Source organism: Microtus oregoni, unplaced genomic scaffold, assembly GCF_018167655.1.
Source record: "Microtus oregoni isolate MIOR12 unplaced genomic scaffold, Mior012 000022F_ref0000154, whole genome shotgun sequence".
NCBI classification, from domain to species: Eukaryota; Metazoa; Chordata; class Mammalia; order Rodentia; family Cricetidae; genus Microtus; species Microtus oregoni.
Genome location: NW_024543081.1, coordinates 10,674,260 through 10,695,443, shown reverse-complemented (window position 1 = coordinate 10,695,443; position 21,184 = coordinate 10,674,260). Strand labels below are relative to the sequence as shown.

The window sequence follows — 21,184 nt, the reverse complement described above, 5'->3', positions numbered from 1 at the left end:
TATATGAGTCTGTTCATCTTGATGGACAAACATCTGGACTATGTCCAGGGTATGATCATTATGAGAATAAATGCTATAAACATTCCTGCATACATCATAGTTGTGGAAATTTTTGTTTCTTCTGAATAAATACATAAAAATGAAACTGCTTGGTCACAAAATATACATGTTCAACTTTCTAGGAATTTCTTTAAGTTTCCCAAAGTGGTTACATCGTTTTACACACCCACCAACAGTGCATCAGACTCCTTGACATACTGTCTGAGAAACTCTATCTATGCTACAACCAAACTAGCATCCTTTTAGCTCTCCAAACACACTTCTACTATTTTAAGAACTTTGCAGGTGTACACCAAGAACACTTTTTCTTCTTACTCCACTTTCTATACTGCTTGTTTTCTGGTATTTATTTATACCACAAATACCATGAAAGATGAGAAAAGGCTTGATGTACTGGATAGAGGAAGTAGCATCTTCAAGGAACTGAAGAGTGAATGTAGCTAGAAAACAGCAAAAGCATCGAGATAAAAGCAGTCAGAGAGGTAGCAGGAGTCAGGTAGAAGGGGTCTGTTTTCTCTACAAGGTGCTATTGAAAACCATGAAAATATTTCAATCAGGAAAGAGGGGATTCTTATGCTCTGGGCAAGGTAGGATAAGGATAGAGCCAGGTCTAAGTAGAAATAGGAGGCCATGTTAAAGGTCACCAGCATTCCACTGAGTATGAGTAGTGGGAACAGGATGAAAGAAGTGTCATTACAGGAGTTACATTATGGGGCTGCAAAGATGACTCCACAGCTGAGAGCACTAGCTGCTCTTCCAGGGAACCTAAGTTAGATTCCCAGTACCCACAGGGCAGCTCACAATCATCTGGAACTCATTCCAGGCAATATTATACTCTATTCTGGCCCCTGCAAACACCAGGCACACAAGCAGTGCACAGACATAAAAATAGGAAAAACACTCATACACATATAATTAAAAACGATTTTTAAAAAGAAAGCTTATTTTATAAAAATAGTATTGACAGTAACTTCATAAGACTGTGACTTAGGAAACTGGAAAAGTAGTAATACCATTGGTAAAAAGGAGACCTATGGAAAAGTTAATCTTAATATGAAACGGAATGATTATGTCTTTTTCCTTTTATTCGCTGTGGATAGTCAGTGTGACCATCAGTGTGACTATCAGAAGAACTTAAGGGAGATCATTTGTGGTGCCCTGTAAAAGGCTTCAAGAAGAGAAAAAAAAAGTGTCTGTTTCTAACTGTCGTAATAAAAACTGCAAAGACGGGGCTGGAGAAATGGCTCAGAGGTTGGGAGCACTGACTGCTCTTCCGGAGGTCCTGAGTTCGATTCCCAGCAACCACATGGTGGCTCACAACCATTCGTAAGGAGATCTGGTGCCCTCTTCTGGGCTGCAGGGATACATGCTGGCAGAACACTGCATACATAATAAATAAATAAATAATTTAAAAAAAAATTAAAGCCAGGCAGTGGTGGCGCACGCCTTTAATCCCAGCACTCGGGAGGCAGAGGCAGGCGGATCTCTGTGAGTTCGAGACCAGCCTGGTCTACAAGAGCTAGTTCCAGGACAGGCTCCAAAACCACAGAGAAACCCTGTCTCGAAAAACCAAAAAAAAAAAAAAAAAATTTAAAAAAAAAACTGCAAAGACTTAAGTGTGGTGGATTATGCCTAGCACTCGGGAGAATCAAGTTCACAGACAGTACAAGAATGAGCCTTGTTTCAAAATCAAAACAAAAACGGTAGATATTCTACTGCCGAAAACATCCTTCAGTATGTTTATATTTAAGGCTTCAGATTAAGAGGGTAAACACTAGCATCTTCTCTACGTCTGTTATCTTGCTAGGTATTGTTTCAAACAGAGGGTACCAAGTGACTGAGTGGAACTGCGGTAGAAGGATGGTGAGAGAACCAAGGGCAGCTATAAGAGGCTCTGGTAAGGGATGACAAAGTACATGAGACAAACTTTGTTGTCAAAAGCTAGGAAGTTCATCTTCTTTCCCAGCTAACTGGTGTCTAGCTTGCTTTTTGATTTCCTTTTCATCTATGATTACAGAATTTTAGAACCAGAAGAAATCCCAAGAAACAAGCAGTGGGAGCTGGAGAGATGGCTCAGCAATTAAGAGTGCTTGCTGTTCTTCCCTAGAACCTGAATTGGGTTCTCAACACCCACATCAAACAGCTGTAACTCCACCTGCTCCAGGGGATACTCTCTTCTAGCCTCCACAGGTACCCACACACCACACACACAAATAAATAATACAATCTTTTAAAAAAGAAACAATCTAGTTTAACCCTTTGACTTTTGACTTTAGAGTTTAGGAAACTAAAAGAACAGTGACTTTACACTGTTTACCGACCGGCTCTTTACCACCCAGGCAGAGTGTTTGTCATGCAAAGGTAAGTACCTGATCTGATCCCCAGCACCCACATAAAGGCTGGGTTTACAGCTGTTCTCCACCAGGACATGTCCATGTGCACCTGAGTACCTGATCTTATCCCCAGCACCAACATAAAGGCTAGGCACCACACAGCTATTCTCCACCCAGACATGTCCACGTGCATCTGCATGAACATACATACATCTACACAAACATCCGGGTTTTAAATGGACTCCAATTTAAAAGAAAAAAATCACCAGGATGTGATGGGCTTGTATGCCTTTAATCCTAGCACCTAGAAGGCTAAGGCAGGGGAATTTCTGTGAGTTCTGGTAGCATGGTCTATGAAGAGAGTTCCAGAACTGCCAGAGCTACAAAGAGAAACCTGGTCTACAAACAAACTAAAAAACTATGCAGCTCCAATCTTAAGAAAGAAACATTATAACAATATAAAGTTGTAGACAAAGACTGTTACTTTTCACAAAGATGAACCATTTCGGCTCCTTAGACCCCACTGGTTTCTCGCCTTGATTATGTCTTGCTTCACAACTGGGCTCTAGGATTCAAGAGTTAAGGTCCCAGCAGTACTGTGGTCTTCCTTTAGCTCCGTATCTGAGTTACAGGACAGCCCTGGTTTCACATCTAAGATCAAAAGTATGAGCCATTACTTTGGAAGTCAGAAAAATATCCACTGTGCTTCTTATTAAGTGAAGTGGCACATACCTGATCCTAGCTTGTGAGGTGGAGGAAGCAGGAGGATCAGGGTTGGTAGCAGACTATGAGAAAGGCACATCACTTCCTAGAAGTGGCTCTGGGTATTTTTTCCAGAGGTTCAAGGCCAAACTACCTTACCTAACAGTACTATTTACTTGCCTTACAGATTAATCTGGCTGCCCAGTCAATAGAATGTCAGCAGAACAAGGACCACCTCCACATTCACTATCATGTTGAGGTTTCTTTCTTTTCCAGATAGGCTTGCTCACTATGTAGTTCAAGCTGGCCTTAAACTCACAATCCTGCTTCTGCCTCATGAGTTCTGGGATTATAGGTGGTCACCACCACATCCATCTATATATTTTTAAATCTCTTTGTAGTTATTACCAAATGACATTCTTAATTACTGTTTACATTCTGTTTTCAGAATAGCTCCTTCTCGAATTGGCCCACCAATGCATCTCCCATGCTTTAGAGCAGCCTATGAATACCTGTTATTGCAAATTACAAGACATATACAGGATCTTAACCAACATTCAGGGATGTAATGTTCAATTAAATCTATTTTACATTGTGCTGATGACAGTCAAGTGTCCCAAACCTACAGAACAGCTTACAATAGGGGTAGTTTTCTAGCAGCTAGTATGTTCTCATTCTTTATAGTTTCTGATGTTTTTAAGACAGGGTCTCCTAGAGCTTCGGCCAGCCTGGAACACTATGTAGCCTGGAAGTCAGAGAGAGACCTGCCTAGCTCTGAGAGTGCTGGGACTGAAAGCATATACCACCCAGCCCTATGGTTTTTTTTGTTGTTGTTGTTTTGTTTTTTTAGTTTTTCCGAGACAGGGTTTCTCTGTAGCTTTGGAGCCTGTCCTGGCACTAGCTCTTGTAGACCAGGCTGGCCTCGAACTCACAGAAATCCACCTGCCTCTGCCTCCCGAGTGCTGGGATTAAACGCGTGCGCCACCACCGCCCGGCTAGCCCTATGTTTTTATTTGTTTTACCAGACAGGTTTCTCTGTGTAGTCATGGCTGTCCTAGAACTCACTCTGTAGACCAGGCTAACCAGAGATCTGCATGCCTCTGCCTCTCAGAGTGCAGGAATTAAAGGCCTCACCACCGGGTCCTTTGTTCTTAAGTCTACATAAAGAATTACTAGATGAGGCCACAGTTATACCAACAATGTGTTATATAGCATATCTTCCTGCTAGTCCTTTGTATCACCTACAAAGCAAGCATGGTCCTAATAAAGGAAACTCCAAATCTTATAATCACAAGAATCTTTTCACCTATATGGTGGGTATAATGGTCACAAGATTCTGGAGAGGATTAGGGAATGTAGCTCAATGGCAGAGGTATCTGCCTAGCTAGCAGGAATCAGGCTCTGGTCTTAATCCCCAGCATCACCTCCACAAGGCTTTCAAGGGCCTAAAACTAAAACTAAAAAGGAAGTAATACTAAAAGAAAGGGGGTGGGAGGGGTTCTGTTTTGCATAAATCTATGTCACCAGTCTCATTTGGCCAAAGTGAAAGCATAACTGTAAACCAGTAACACAGACAAGACCACCTTTCATGTCTTGTCGTGCTTTCAGCTAATGCTCCCAGCTCAAGAAACAATCTGTTTTTAATGCAGATGTTAGTATCCTTTCTGATCTCTAATAGAAAGTTAAATTAATAAAAGACCAATTATAATATAATTTAAAATAGATGTGACCATCTCAACTACATACCACTTCATTTTACATAGTTAAAAATATTCTGTTAAAATATTTTACCATCAAAAACGCAAATCTCCGATTATCTTAAATGTAAGGTCTTAAATGTAAGGTAGGAAAGAGAAACCTCTTACAGATTAAATCTTAGGCATACCAGCAAAGTTGGTCAAGCATGAGCAAATTAAAAGTTTAGGAAACTCTCAAGGGTCACAAAAATCACTTTCCAGTATTTCGCCCAAGTCCAGATTTCATATTCACCATAGTTTTCATGGGGGGGGGGGCGCTGGAATGACAGCAGAAAGATACAGATTTTAGGGTCACGCATACCACTAGCTGATCTGAACCTCAAGCAGTCATGTTATAATGAACCCGGTAACAAGCTTTGGGGTTTAGTAGAGGAGAGTCATAGTCAAACCCCACCTCTCACTAGCTCTATATGCTTGGAGGAAAAGGAATGGTAAACAACTCTCAGGTCTATGGGGTAGACATTTTAAGACAGTTTAAAATTCCTTGGCCAGAGTTTACAGATTGTTTTTGTTTTTAATGCAGATGTTAGTATCCTTTCTGATCTCTAAGAGAAAGTTAAATTTAATAAAAGGCCAATTATAATATAATTTAAAATAGATGTGACCATCTCAACTACATACCACTTCATTTTACATAGTTAAAAATATTCTGTTAAAATATTTTACCATCAAAAACGCAAATCTCCTATTATCTTAAATGTAAGGTCTTCTCTCACATACACATAAATGCACAAACCACCTCACTAAAGTTTTAGGAATTTTTCTTTATAAGCTATAAAACAGGTATACTTAATACACACTTGAGTATTGATAGGTGCTCCCAATTTGAATAGATGGAACTTTTTCAAATCAACAAGGTCATAATTCAAATCCTAATAGAATTGTTTATTTTGGAAAATTCCAAATAATTCTTCTGTGCATTCATATGTGTCTCCTTTTGTGATAGGCCTGGCATCAATATAAAAGAAAATCTCTATTAAACCATATACAAGAATATTATGAGGGGCTGGAGAGATGGCTCAGTGGTTAAGAGCATTGCCTGCTCTTCCAAAGGTCCTGAGTTCAATTCCCGGCAACCACATGGTGGCTCACAACCATCTGTAAAGAGGTCTGGTGCCCTCTTCTGGCCTGCAGACATACACACAGACAGAATATTGTATACATAATAAATAAATACTTTTAAAAAATTTTTAAAAAAAAAAAGAATATTATGAGCCCATTCCCCCAACTGATGTTAAGACCATTTTTAAACTGCAGACAAAATAAAAAGATGATCTAAGAAAGACAGTGAACTGAGTGTGGTACACAGACTTATAATCCCAGGTGAATATCATTGGGATGCAGAAAGATCTCTGAATATTCAAGACCAGCCAGGTCTAAATAGCCAAAACAAAAAATAAAAATTTAAAAAGGCACAGAACATCATATTATGCATATGTCCTTCAAATATTACAATACTGAAAGTCTAGAACAAACAAGAGCAGGATCTGAGGTCGGTCTAGAAGAAGTTACCTTTCAAAAGCATATGACCCATAGCCCTCACACACCAAAAAAAATAATTATTTCAGTGAAACTAACTGGGGTTCTTAAGCATCTGCCAGGAGGCATCCTGCTACCATTAAGGAGCAAACAGGGTGTGAGAATAATTACTGCATCCTGAGATAGATGTTAATTCTACTAGCCTACCACTTCACATGGTGAAACTACTTCATCCCTACTCGAAGCCCGAAGTTGGAAATTTCAAGTCAGCCAAATGTCACCCAAAAGAACTTGAAATAGCACCCCTTCCCAACATGGAAAGGGCTTCCAATAAAAACAGACCCAATCATCTTATTCACATTTCCCAAGTAGCCAGTGTCCAAAATCTTTTTTCTGAAAACTCTTCCACAAAGTAAAAATATAATGATGTGCTCTCGACCCAGGCTAGACTAGACCACTATTAATAGCGTGCAGTTTCTCTTCAGAGGCACATTAAAACACTGGAGATTTGAGGGAAAATTACCCGGACCAAGTTACTTTCCAATCCACTAAGACACATCTTGCATCTCAGAAAAGCAGCTACGGTCAAAATGAGAGCACAAAGCAGGAGTGGGAGAACCACCAAACCAAACTCAAACAGACCTTAGAAATGTCTGGCCTACAAGGGAGTCTTTAACAGAAGTGTAATTGAGGCACTGAGAGGGTAGGTAACTTGCCCAGAGCTACAGTTTATTTGGTGGCCAAGTCGGAAGTGCATTCCTGGCCTCCTAGATTGGAATTTAGTACAGTTTCCCCAGCTGCCAATGCCATCCCGCGTAAAACGTTTTATAAAACTCTTCACTAAGGCTGTTAACATAAGGGTCCAATTATCATTCAAAGATCACCCTGTTAGATAATAGCTCAAAAAATTCCATCCATTTTATAGCATTTACCAGAGTCATTTAATCTCTGGCGGGAGAACGCAGAGCGAGGGGAGAAATCCCCAGTTCTGACTCGTCCCTAAAGGAGTTGAATACAGACAGGCAAGCAACGCTGGTGTCCGCACCCACAAACCGTAGAGGAATCCTCAGCACCACTCGCCCCAACACTAAATTCCACTCCCGTGGCGGCGCACTCAAGATGTTCCACCTCCCGCCGCAGGCCGGATAGCCAACTCTCCTTTAAACCACCACTTTCCCAAGAAAAGAGAGAAGAGAGACTCAGAGGCTAGCCTTCTCACCCCCAGCCCCAGATAGAGAGCTCCTTCCCGGGCTCGGCGGGACCCCACGCCCTGCCTTGCTCACCGTGGCGGGGGAGGGGAGAGCGCCCCACACAGGAAGTGCATCCTGCGCCCCGAGCTCGTGCCCCGCCGCCGGGTACCTGCCCTGGGCCGCCAGCAGGCGACCGGCAGCCGCATCCACATGGCCTCAGGTGTTCGCGCGGCCCCTCCCCGACCCGCTCCAAGCCCGGCCCTCCATCGCGCCGGCCTCGCCTCCAGCCCGCAGCCAAGAGGCCAGCAACGCCGGTCCCCGCGGGGCTGCCAGGAACGCGGACCCCTCTGCACCCCAGGCCGCAATGAGCAGGTATCTGCGCACGCAGCCCGAGCACTCCCGGCCCCCTTCAGCCTGGATGCCCGATCGGGCCGTTGGCCCTCTCAGCAGCCCACACCGGTCCCCTTAACCCCCTCAGCGACTCCCGAGGCTCAACACTCGCAGGGCGGGCCGGGCCACGACCTGTGCTCCCAGCCGCCAGGGCGCGCGGCGCGGCCCGGCCCCGGGCCCCTCAGGCCGTCCCTTTCCTCCGGCCGGGCGGCGGTTACCTGCAGGAGCCCCCCGACCCGTCCCTCAGCCTCCGCCGGCACTGGGAGGGGAGGGGGCGGCGGCGCGGCGCGGGGTGGGGGTGGGGGCGCCTCTACCGCCTCCAGCGCGGACGCCCAGGCCGACGGCGGGGCGGGCCGGGGCCGCGGCCCCTAGAGGCTCGCTCCGGCCCGCGCGCTCGCTCGATTACTCCCCGCTCCGGCGCGCTTCAGGGAGGACTCCCCCGGCTGAGGCCGTGGCCGCCTCGCTGGGGCCGAAGGCGGCTCGGCTCCGGGTTTTTTCTCTCCATTCTCCCAACACACAGGAAATAACAGAGCGTCAGGTGACGGCGTGCAACCAATGAGGCGGCTCCGGGCCCCGGCGCGCGGGCGGGCGGGAGGGCGCGCGGCGGGGCGGGGCGCGCGGAGGGGGCGGGGTCGGGGGCGGGGTGGCGCGCGTGCCCACCCGCGTGCGGCAGCGTCGAGAGGCGCAGCAAGGAGACCCTACTCTGCGGTCCAGGACCACGCACCTAGCGCTGCCTCCAGCCCTGCGCTTGAGACTACCTCATGGGGTACCCTCAAGACAACTTTCTGGGGAGTTGGTGGCACAGAACCTTCCACTGGGATTTCCAAAGCTGGAGTCACGCCTTCAGCAGGCGCAGAAACCCACGACAAGATAATATACTTAGTTGAGCGGTCATCAGGATAGCTCCTGCTTTGCTCACGTCCACCGGGCCCAGCTGGGTCCCGCCACGCCAGCCTGGAGTGTATGCCTGCTGTCTCTGCGCATGGTGCCTAATGGCTTTTCCTGAATGAACAACTCAAGTCTCTGAAACTCAGTACCCTCCATTATGAAAGGAAGGAAGCCAGCCTAACAAAAATTTAAAATAGATACGTCCATGCCAGTAGTTTGCAGTGGCACTTAGAGTCTGCACTCCTGGATGGCAGGACCAGAACTGAAGTTAACTCTGGGGCTGTGCCTCAGGCCCTACCTAACCTGCCTTCCCTTGTATCCCTAATGTCTGTACAGAGCAAAGGGCTAACTTGCTTTTTCCTTAAGAAAATCTCATGTAGAACCACTGTCCTGTAGACTGCAGTGCCATGCGCCCAGTCCCTGCTATGCAAAGTGAGACCAGCAAGGATGGCAGACCAGAGACCTCTCCACTTTGGACCTCAGTTTCCCATCGACTGAAGAGGAAGGAGCAGAGTTTGAATTAGGTGTTCCTAAAACTACTGATTCTAAATTAAGCCTGCATCTGGCCTAGATGTTGGGAGAGTATATGGCTTCTCCTCCTAAAGCAACCCAAGTTGAGAGTAAATTGGGATCCAAAACGTGCTTTGAGTTTAAGATGGAGGCTGATGGGAATCAATTGTGATCTAGGGACCTGGTTTTATATATCTGGGGTCTACAGCTCCCTGAGGCTTGACTTTTGCCCTTTCACCTTCATTCCACCTAGCACTTGCCTCAGGCCACCCACAGAGGGTCTGGGGATCCCAGGCAGGGCCTGAGTGGTTCTGGGGCCCCTGGAAGGAGGACATGGTGAAGGCAATGATTTCTCCTGGCTTCTGTCCCATCTCACCAAGTGGGGGCTGATTCCAATGCAGGTCAGGACGATTCCTGGGGATTTGATTCCCCCACACCTCTTGCACTCCAGGCAAAGTGCCAAGCCCTTCTGCAGCTGAGCTGAATAGGCCGCTAGGCCCTGCCCTCTGGCTGTTCCCATTGTTCTCTCAGTTTCATTTTCAAATTCTCAGACACTAAAGCTTTTAGGAGACCAAAGCCTGGCTTCAGCTCGCATCAGGATGGCAGAAAGGTGGAAGGGATTCTCAACAGACCCAAAGTGTTCTGTAAAAAAAAAAAAAAAAACTGGAGAATATAGACATGTTCTTTGGAGACTAAGTGTTGAGGGCATCCCCAGCTTCTTGAGTCAGTTCATGAAGCTCCCTTCTTCCTAGGTTTTGCTTTGTCTCAAGTGAGTAAGGAAGCAGGAACAAAATACAGCAGATCTCACTAGGAAAAGAATGGAGACCCTGGGCTCAGTTCCTGCCTCCTTTCCTGAGGTAACCTCCTCCCTACTTAACAGAATACTGTGCAAGTGACCACTGTATGGAAACTTGCAGGTTCTGTAGCCAGGTCTACCGGGGGCCCTTTCAGTCCCTGGTGACCTACCATGTTCCTTTGTGGGCTGTCCCGCGAAGGGAAAGCATTCAGTGAATCATGACCAGCAGACAATTAGTAGTAGTATTCTTGTGTTGTGTGTGGCTGTGGACAAATCATTTCACCTCTCTGAGTGCCAGACCTGAGCCCTTAATGTTACACCTCACTTACAGGTATTGTGGGCAAAAGATAGCTGCTGCCTAAAGAACCCTTGCAGTCCCAGACACAATTAACTCCAGCTACACCTCAAGGTATGGTGGTGCACACCTGTAATCCCAGCTCCCAGGAGGCTGAAATAAGAGAATCACTGTAAATTTGAGGCCAATACAGCAACTGAGCAGATGAAGCTCAGATAAATTCATTTACTGCCCCCAAAGTCCTACAACTCAACACCCCATAGGGGTAGTAATTTTGTTTTACCTTGAGACAGGGTCTCACTATGTAGCCCAGGCTGGCCTCAAGTTGTAATTCTCCTCCCGCCTCAGCCTCTGGAGTGCTGGGATCACAGCCCTGACACTATTGTGTCCCTCATCTCAAATGTATCCATCTTTGTTTTCCTTCTCAACTTTGTTGTCTTTTAAGGAAAGCAGAGTAAATGAGCAGCTGGTCCTTTTTTCCCCCATCTCTCTTAACCCAGTCCCCTTCAAAATACTTACTGAGCAGAGTCACTGTGTATCAGTTCCAGAGGCAAAATTAATCCTTTCTCTCCTCCTCTGACTCAGAGACGGCTTTTGGAAACCCTGTGTCACTCCTTTTATTACAAACCCCTCGGCCCTTCTCTAGAAACCTGGGCCACTCTGGGATTACAAATGGAGCCTTCTGCCTCTAGGTCATTGATTCTGCTACCATCTGTCAGCATGGATTGATTGAGGAGACTGGCCCTGCTTGGTGGCAGATCAGTGACTTGTGAGAACTGAGCCAGGGTGTCTGCCTTCAGCTGCAGGCTAGTGTCCTTCCCAGCACTAGCTAACTTTCTTGAGCACCCAAACAGCCCTTACCTTTCTCCTTCAACAGGCCCCTACTCTCCTTCCTCTTGGGAGAGGCCACCTGCTAGCAACACCAAGAGGGAAGCCTGGAATCCTTGCTTATAAGCCTGGGGCATGACCTCTAGACTTCCAGGAGGCAGCTTACAGTCTGTTGTTAACAAAGGGAAACCCCCACACACACACATCTTGCCGTGCCTGTCCCAAGGCAGGTAACTTCCCCAGGCAAAGGGTGGAGATTCTGACCGTGTACAGGCAAACAGGCACAGCTTGATGCTTTGGGCATACCCTCATGGAAGCACGTGCAGGTCTTTGCGGCTCTAAGCCATGAACAGTTCTTTCTCAGGCAAGGTGAAGGAAGACTAAGGCTGGGGATAGGGATGCCCAAACTATAGATAGACAGACCTACTGCTGCTGCTGTGCACAAGAGACCTCTGCCCAGAGTCATAGAACGAGGTGAGACTGGAGTGGGGGCTGCAGAGCCCTGTACCTTGTGAAGGGTTTGACGTGACTGTGACTCTTACAGTCTCAGAGTGGCCTCTGCTCACCAGCCTGCCCCTCCACTCTGCCCTCCAAGATCAAAGTTATGGTTCCCACTGGTCCCACTGGGTTGTGAGTATGTCTATACTGGTTATTGGACATTTCTACCTCCCTTTGGTGTCTGGCACCCTATGCAAGAAAAGGCAATATGGCCACAAAAATTTCCTATCAATTATTACGAGACATACCGGGTACTGGGCAGACTTCCTTTTATCATCCTAATTAACGTTTGAAACAACCTCATGAGGTTGATAGTGATGTCATACCCTCTAGGTCATTTACAAATGCACCCTCTGAGATGCAGGGAATTTCAGTAGCTTGTTCTAAGTCATTCATCTCAAAAGAGGCAGAGCTGGAATTTGGTCCCAGACCCCCAGAGACTGTACTTCTAATTATCCAGCTTCTACCGGAAAGAGGGGCAGACAGCTGGTAGGCCAGTCTACAGGTGACCAGGGAAAGACACCATAGAGAACAAAGGACTCAGCAGCAGCTTCTCCCACCGGTGTGCTGAGAGCTCGGGGGCAGTCTGGGGAACTCACACCCAGCAGCATCCATTTTCCCACAGATGAACAAGGAGGACCCTGACAGGTGGCAGGAGACATTAGCTTTCCACCCAGCTTGGAATTTGCTGTACATTTGGGCTGACCTCTTCCTGGGCAGCACTGGCATGCCGTACCAACCCAAGACACAGAACTGGGGACCGGTCTCACCAGTGTGTATGTTCTTCAGCAAATCATCTAAGGACTTAGCGTCTCAACTTCTTTATCTATAAATTAGGATTTGAGCCATAGGGAGCAAGCGTTCTTCCTGCCTCCTGGGAATGGGGTCCCTTTCCTGGGCGATGCTTCTTACTCCTCAGTAAAAGCCTGTAAGGCATCCACTCGCCACCTTCGAGATACTGAGCAGAAAGTAAGCACACAGAGAGGTGAGTGACAAGTTCCAAGTCAGGCAGCCAGCAAAAAGCAGACCGGGCACTGGTACCCAAGCCTCCTGGCTTCAGAGCTCTTGACTAAGTCACTCAGAGCGCTACGGAGTTAAAGCTGAATGATCTGGCTACAGTACTAACGGAAGCACAATCTAAGCATTAACTCACTTAACCCTCACAGCAGAACTATGAAGTGGATAGTGTTCTTCCTTTTGCAAGTAAGGAAACCGAGGCCCAGCAGTTAGGCAGGGTCTGAGCTAAAACACAGACCCAGACAAGAAGGGCTGCCAAGCCCCTGCACCGCTTCATCATGCAGTAACAATGGGAGGTTCCTTTCCATTGGGATTATTTCTGCTTGAGAGCTCAAGACTTTTAGCCACATCATTGTCTGGGCGCCACAGGAAGGCAATGCCACATGCTGAGGCATGCTGGGAAAAGACTTTGTTCCATCCTGTTTTGTTGACATGCTCTTCATTTTTAAGCCTAAAACCTAAGTTTCCTGCTAAGAATGCAAACGGTGGGGGGGGGGGGGGGGGGGAACACAGCCATGATAATGGCCACTGCTTCCCGAGCCACACTGTTCCTCGGACTCGCGACTCTGTATGTGTCATTTAACCTCAGCTTTCCCAAGGCCAGAGCATCGCCCCAGTCCATGGCCCCCTACAAAGATGCTCAAACGTGCACAGCTACTAAGTGGTTAGACCCAATAGCTGCCCTCAAGTCCTTCAGGTCAAAGTCTCACTCGTGACCACAGTGGCTACCTTGTAAGAGGATCCCAGGGCTTTTACACTGGACATAAGAGCGGCTCATGTCCCACCCTGGGTCAGTCATACCATGTTGTACTAGGATCCAGGTGTAAGGGTGCAGAGCTCAGAAATGGCGACACTGAGGTTCCCATTCCAGTGACTTGGGAATGGCTGCCCTGCCACCAAGCCAACTGTCTTCCAGAAAAGCTGCCCTGCTTCTCCACCTCCCAGATAGCTCTCAAGGACAAATGCCAGAGCATGTGTGTAATGCCTTGGGAACAGAAAGTAGTAGGAGCCATGAATTCTCCAACTCACAGTCAGCCTCGACTCCAGCCTCTTTTCTGTGAGGCGCTTTCATCCCTTCCGCCAACTTATTGCAGTCCCATGAGCACTTTTCCTGGCTCCACGGTAAGCGGTGGCTGCTGAGTGGCTTCCCAAGTCCAACTCTCCTGGATACAAAGCCCTCTCGTGGCTTAGCTCAGTTTGCCAACCTCCACTCCCTTGTTTCATTGTCTCTGCCAAACCAAACAAGTTGTGTCCCAGTCCTATGCTGGCCTATCCCCAGAGGCAGAGGTGCCTGCTCCTCTTGCTTTTTTGGGTCTGAGTCAAATGCTGCCTCCTTCACAAAGCTCCACCTCAACCATTCACTCAACGCTGATTGAGTCTTTATCACACGCCAAGCACGGAATAAAGGGTCCTTGTTGTCTTGACGTTTGTGGTCGCCTGGGGCTTCATGTTGTGGCTGGATGAGTTCCGGGGAGAAGTGCTGCAGGACAAAGGCCCTGAGGCAGGAGGAAGCAAAGAGAGCAGAAAGAGGGGAGGAGGCAGTACAGTTCAAGTCAAAGGAGAAAGTGGAGGTGCAGCTGCAGGAAGGTTCAGGTCACTGGCTTTGGGACTTTATCCCAAGGAAAGGAGTCAGGAGTCTTGTTTGTTTGTTTGTTTGTTTGTTTTTTCGAGACAGGGTTTCTCTGTAGCTTTGGAGCCTGTCCTGGAACTAGCTCTTGTAGACCAGGCTGGCCTCCAAATTCATGGAGATCCGCCTGCCTCTGCCTCCAAAGTGCTGGGATTAAAGGCGTGAACCACCGCCACCACCGCCCAGTTGAGTCACAGATTCTTAATAGAGGGCATTGGCCAATGCTCACCTCTAATCCACCTTTCTAGCTGCCCTGTGGCTGAGCCTCTTAGAAGCTGAAGCCCTGTTTAAGTATTCCCATCCGTGTCTCTGACCGCTGTGGGTAATTTTTCACATCCTTTCTCTTGGGCTGAGCTCAAGGGCAATATTGACTTCTGATCCGTCTAATTTCAGCCCCATTCACTAACCCAGGGCCCAGAACGAGGAACTGTCCAGAAACCTCCATTTGCGTGACCTAGGTGACCACATATCCCCTGTAGGGAACAAGGCTGCCTGAGGGGTCTTCCTCATTCTCTGCAAGTTAGTTACAGAGTACAAAGATTTCAATGAAGCCAGAACTCCAGAAGCCCTTGAGAGCAGAACATGTTTTGATGGCCATGCCCAGTATCTGCATAGGGACTGCACAGGATCTACCTGGGGTCATCATACAAAGGACCACAAACAAAAATGTCACAGCTGCTTACAACACAGTCCACAGAAGCAATCCCACAAAGTCGACCTCTAATGTGAGGTTGCTTACTGCCCTGATTTCAAATGAGGAAACTGAGGCCCTGGAAAGGAGGACCCCTGGAAAGTTATGACAGCCCTGACCTAAGTTCAGACTCCCTGTGGTGGTCCTGTAAGGCTGACAGACTTTCTAGGCATTTCTTTCACAACTGTTTCCAACTGACATATTTCATCAGGATGTCAGTCACACCAGCAGTGGGAGCCAGCACACCGATTCTCGGAAGCTCTACCTCTCTGCATCAGAACCACATGCTCAGCTCCCAGGCTCCAAGGCTGGCCGCTTAGCTGAGACAGAGAGAGGCTTGGGCCTGGCAGGCTGCAGGTACTCAGTTAACACTGAGCTAACAGAGGCATCTGAGCTGACTTGAAATAACAAAGGAAAATGTGCCTGCAGCTTCCACACGTAGGAGCCTCCATGCTGAGTGTATTGCCTGTACTAACCCCCAGCATTCTCACAACAGTGCTGTGAGCCAGGTCCAATTCTGGTTCCCACTGACAGGTAGAAACAGACAAAAGGCAGTTAATACATAGCCTGAGGTAGCAAGCTAGCAAATGACTGAGACAGGATTTGAACCCTTGTAGTGCACTTAAAACAACCCCATGTGTGTGAATGTGTACCCTGGGAGGAGGGTGCGAGTGTTCCTGAAAAGCCACAGTCTTGTGAAGCACCCCTACTTCCCACACACCCGATGTCAGCATATCCCTGCAGCAAGCGATAGCAGACTTGCTTGCATGGTAGCAACCTCATACCAAGTTTCGTGTCTCCTGATCCTCCTGTCAGTGGTCTCTGGACTCCCAGCATTATAATCTGCCTCTCCTCCCTTTTGGTAGGCAAATGGGTCTAAGAACCTTCGATGACATCCCTATGCTCTCGGGCCTTCAGTTTTTTCATCCCAGGGAGATTATTATTGCTCACTGCAGAGGGCTTCCTCACATGCATCTCCACCAGTGGCTGTTCGGGGGAAGTAAGATGCTACAACTACCCAGCACCGACTCAGGGGAGCCAAGTGGCTGGTTCTAAAGCTTGTGCTGGCAGGAGGGGGAGTGTTCATGATCTCTGGGATGCTGCATGGCAGTGCCAGCTGCGGCCAGCTCCCAAACCTCAGTCCCCATACCTAGATGTACTCGGCATGTGGCACATGCCAAGGGTCTCCTGATGCTGCTCCCTTGCTCCACCCGTGGCCCCTCCCCTCGCCTAGTAGGGAGTAGCAGTAGGCAAGCCAGGCAGAGGTTGCCCATCTGCAGGCTGCCTGCAGAATGAGAGGGAAAACCATTCTTTCTGGAAAAACCAGTGGGCAGATGATCCTGCCCAAGGCACAGCCTACATGGAAACCATCCAAGAAAATCAGCAACAGGAAAACTAGAGCCCTTCGGAGAAGCAGGAAACCTAAGCAGGCCTTAGTTCTCCTCCACAGGAAGGGAAGCCGAGCTTCAGGATGGTGGCCTGCCAAGCTCAGGGCCCCTCAGTGTATCAGTGGCTCTGCCATGTGTCCAACCAAGGGCTCAGGTGCAGAGGTGGGTGGGCCCTTGCCCCCACTGATCTTCAGACCTCACACTCCAGCAGTCTACTTCCCTATCTTGCCCTCAGTAACCAGGGACACTGGCCAGCCTCACCGAGAAAATGCCAAGTCTCTAGAGCTTTTCCCCTGCACTTTCTGCTCTGGGCTACCTGTACCTCCACCTTCCCTAGCAGAGCACAGGGCAGGCAGAAACCATTCAAAGTAGGCGACAAGACAGTGCCTCACCCAGTTTATAGTAAGAACTCTTAGCACCCAGCATGATAATCACGCCCATTTTATAGCTACAGAAATTGAGCTTAGGAGGAATTATGCAACTGACGCATAGTATCCAGGTGCTGGGACTTTGGTCTGTCCTCTCTTCAAGCCAACAGCAAGCTCCCCCTACCCTCGAGAGATCGGCTCTCTAAGAGAGAACTAAATCCTGTAACCTTCATCACAGCCCTGTGACGTGGGTACCACTACTACCCCAGGACACCAAGATTCAAGGCAGGGGACCTGTCAGAACGCGACACAGAGACTAAATCCAAGCAGCATGGCCTTGAGCCTTTAGCCACCTTCTGTGCTACCACTTCGGCTGGAAAGTAGCAACCCAGCCTTTATGTCACCCCAGGGTCCAGTCTGGAGATGCAGCTCCAGGAACCTGCCTCCAAATTCTCCCAATCATTTCCCTCAGCAATGTTGCCTCCAGCTCAGAATTTGGACTATCTGGCCCATGAATGCAGCGCAGGACCCTGGGTTTGATTCTCAATGGGAAAAAGAAGAGGAATGGAAACTAAAAAAAGTTAAACCCATCTTTAAGGTAAAGTGTGGAACCATCACAAATCCCCGCAACCCAAGGCAGCCTGACAGGCCTGACCTGGCAGAAGCTAGCATGATTCTTGAGAGTGGTCTAAGATATAAACATATCTTAAGGGCATGTTTCAATGACATATTTATGCCCAGCCTGCCAACAGGTCCAGCTTGCCCTGCCTCCAGACCCTGTCCCACTGTGAAAAAAACAGGTGCCTCTCACCCCGTGGAAGCTCTGCTAGCTCCCTTCCTTCCCTTCGCCAGGTACATTCTCTTCTGCCTTAGCCTGGCAGACTCCTACCTATCCTTCAAAACCCTAAGAAGCCACCTTCCCTCTGAAGCCTCTCTTGGTTGCCCTGTTGAGACTAACAAGGTGAAAAGGTGGATTTTGTCAATTTGTTTTTGATTTTCTTGCACCTCTAATAGCCACAGCTGCCACAGCTGCACCCACTCTGTACCTGCCATCTTAATCCCTGTAGCGGATCAACAGAAAGAGATCACTGCTCCCAGGCCACTGCCTCTTAAAGCTGCAGCTCTAAGGCTTGCTCAAGGTCACACAGCTAGAGCTTGGGTTAAAGTAACAAAGGACCAGGGAGCTACTGTTACAGCGGGGTTCGGGGTTCAGGGTTCAGTCTACGTGGGGGTGGCTGGAGGAAGGGGTTTCCATGCCTGCTGTGAGTGAACAGGCCATCTGTGGACCTAAGCAAGGTAAAGCAAGCTAGCCTGGTGCTCTGAGCATTTCTGGCTAGAATGCTCTTGAGCCTACAGCCTGGAATGGTCTTAGGAGAGAATCCATCTGCACCCCCTTTCCTTTTCCATCTGACATGACACAGTTCCACGGAACACCAAAACACTGCAGGACATCAGAGTGGCCAATCCCTAGGACACACAAGATGGCAGCTGTTCTTCAGCTCCTGTTGCCCAGCTTACAGTCAGTTCTTCCCTCATAACCAAAGCCGCAGTCTTGGCATCCGAAGCTCCATTGGGAAAGTTCTCCTCTGGGTAGCTTTGCCAAACAAACTGGGCCTAACAAACTGTCCAGTACAGAATTAGGGTTAGCTGTTGCATCTTGGTAGTCCTACTTCATTAGGGATCTCTAAGTTACTCTGCTACCTCGAGCTCCAGGCACAAGTCTCCACGCCCAGCTCTGGGTAGATGTCAGGATTATACAAGGGTCCCCTAAAAGTCCCTGTGCTCAAGGCCCCCACCCAGGCTCTGCACCCAGAGGACTGGGGCAGGCCACCAGTGTGGTCAGAGCTGTAAGAAGGAACAAAGCCCAAGCCCTGGAGGAGAAACTGAGTCCAGAGGACTCCACCAGGTAAAAAGGAACTAAGAAGGTCCAGGGTAGAATCAACTCTAGAGGAAGCAGAACTAGAAGGGTCACAGCAAGAAGTTGAGACTGTGGCAAGCTGAGCTTCTGGCTCCATTTCCCTGACCCTCCAATATAAAGGATTCTTGGCTTAGTCTCAGCCCAGAACTCTCCCCCAGTGGAACATGAGCACAGCCTAGCCCTTTGTAAAACCCACTCCAATGCATTCCCTAAGAGCACGCTCCAAGCAGAATGACCCCCTGTGTCCCTGTCACCATACCTGCTGAACCCTGTGGCAGCCTAGAACCCTGAGCTGTGGCTGCCTCCTGGCCTAAAGAAGACTCACACTCCCTGCCCCCAAGGGCCTAGTGAAAAAGTCAAGGTCCTAGGATATTTTGCCAACACACCCTGGCAGGCCAGGCTAGTACTACAGCCAGGGGTGGGCATGGAGAGGTCACAGTCCCATCACAGTATGGTCCAGGGCTGTCTCCGGTCACTTTCTGAAAGCAGCTGTGGGCAGAAGCAGCCTTCAGAGACCTCAGGTCACCCAGGCTAAAGGAGGAACAAAGTGTGTCTCTGGCCTGGGGGCAGGGGACCTAAGAGAAAAGAAGATGCCCGGGGCAAAGACTTGGAGGCAGGAAAGGTGCCTGAGCCTCCTACAGAATAAGGAGGTACTGGAAAACCAGGGAAGAGGGGACTCCTCTCCTCCCGCCATGCCGGCCTGTCTATCTCCAGCTCTTCACTGTAAAAGAAATGGAAGAAGCACACGCCAGATAGAAAAAAAAAAAAAAAAGGCAGGAACAAATAAAATCCCTAACCGCCGCCCACAGGCTCGCTTGGTGGGTCTGGGCCAAGGCCTTGGCCTGGGTCACTTGCCTCTGCTTTTCCCAGGAAACCACTGGTGCCAAATTTGCATTTACCACAAACAGAGACAACACAATGTCATAATCCTTCTCCTGTCATTCTCCCCTCTCTGCCTCCTCCCACCTCAGACACACACGCTAACACAAAATGACGGCTCCCTCGACAGACTGAATGAGCAAAGCTCTGGATCTGCCTCCTAATTGTTGGCGTTTCTCTTCGGCCTGTGCTCTGTGCTCATCGCCCAACTCGCAGCAGACCACCCACTGCCCCCTCCTTTGTCCCGCATTACCACTGACAAATGGCCTGCTGGAGGTAAAAGAATATGTCAGGAAATAAGGGAGGGGGGGGAGCCAGCCCCTGCCTCCTCCTAAAGCTTCTGCACCTCACTGCCCGGTCCCAGCCACAGAGGGCAGCTAGACCAGAGGGGACTGGGGCAGTAACAAGGATCTGGCCCCTGAGACCCTGACCTGAGGCCTTGCCCTTCACGCCCCTGCTGCTGCGGCTGCACTCGGCCAGCAGCCCCGGCCACCCCTCCTCTCGCAGCCGCCCTCCTGGGCACTGCTCTGAGCATCCCCCGCGCTCCCCTCCCTCCATAGCTCTTCATGGCAGTTTCAAAGCTGCAGCCGCCACTCGAGCAGCTGCGGCCTTTGATGGGGACAAGGCAGTGAAGGCCGCCCAGGAGGCCCCTGCCTGGCCTGTCCCTGGCCCGCTGGCCCCTGCACGCCCCCGGGGAACCTGAGGCCGGCGCGGCGCAACGCCCAGCGGGCACGCCTCACACGCCAGAGCAAACTTTCGCGACCGTGGGAGAGGCCCCGCGCATGCCATTACCTTTGCAGCTGCATCCTCCCCTGGCACTTGCCCCAGACCCCCTGACAGCCCACAGCACACAGGCCGACAGGAAAACAACCCCCCGCGGAGGCAGGGAGGAAGGGAAAGCGAGAAACCGAGAAGAAAAAGGAAAGGGGGCAGTTTCTCCTCTCAATCTCAATCTCTTCACAGCTCCTCCTGCCCAAGCAAGCAAGTGAAGTCACAGGGCCGGGGCGGTGACATCAGCTGAGCCTCTGACATCACGGCCCCTGCTGGATCACACCTCTGCAGGGTGGAGATGTAGGAGCAGCAGGGAGGAGGGATGGGTGGATAGAGGAGGGAGAGGAGTACCAGATCCCTCCATCGCCCTCAACCGCGGAGAGCGCTTGCCAACGTTGGGGGGGGGGAGGTAAGGGGAGGGGCATGTGGCTCATCTCTAAAGAATACGTTTTATTTCTCTAGATAGGGGTGATTATGTGTCTATTTATAATTGGGCCCAGAGTGGATGGCTTAAAAGGGGCCAATGCCCACCGCAGATGGGGAAATCAAAGCTTAGAGCAAGGGTCAAGGGTAAGAGTGCCCACTCACATACCTACTGTGCTATGAATTGGCACCTGCACCTTGGATAGTGATCATAAAGGCCAAAGAGGACTCCATGATACCCGGTGAGCTCAGAGGGGGAAGAGCCTTCCTGAGGCTGCAGAGCAAGAAGATGGCTATACTTGGCACCAGGAGTCACTAAGGAGGTAAGGCTGGCACAGCGGCTGGAGAGCAGCTGGGCAAGGCCACTGGGGGCATA

The 21,184-nt window shown here is 49.2% G+C and overlaps 1 protein-coding gene across 4 annotated transcripts in view; it reads right to left on the bottom strand.

Annotated features, from left to right (window-relative positions):
- The window catches only part of Tcf20 (transcription factor 20), a 104,582-nt gene extending 84,083 nt beyond the window's left edge, over nucleotides 1-20,499 (bottom strand). For 3 of the 4 annotated variants that reach the window (XM_041671753.1, XM_041671751.1, XM_041671754.1), the window contains exon 1: nucleotides 8,130-8,443. The gene's annotated coding sequence lies outside the window, so the exon portion shown is untranslated. Of the gene's footprint in view, nucleotides 1-8,129; nucleotides 8,444-20,406 lie in introns of those variants that run through there. The other variant, XM_041671752.1, reaches the window with a different exon arrangement.
- Between the last annotated feature and the right edge of the window lie 685 nt (nucleotides 20,500-21,184).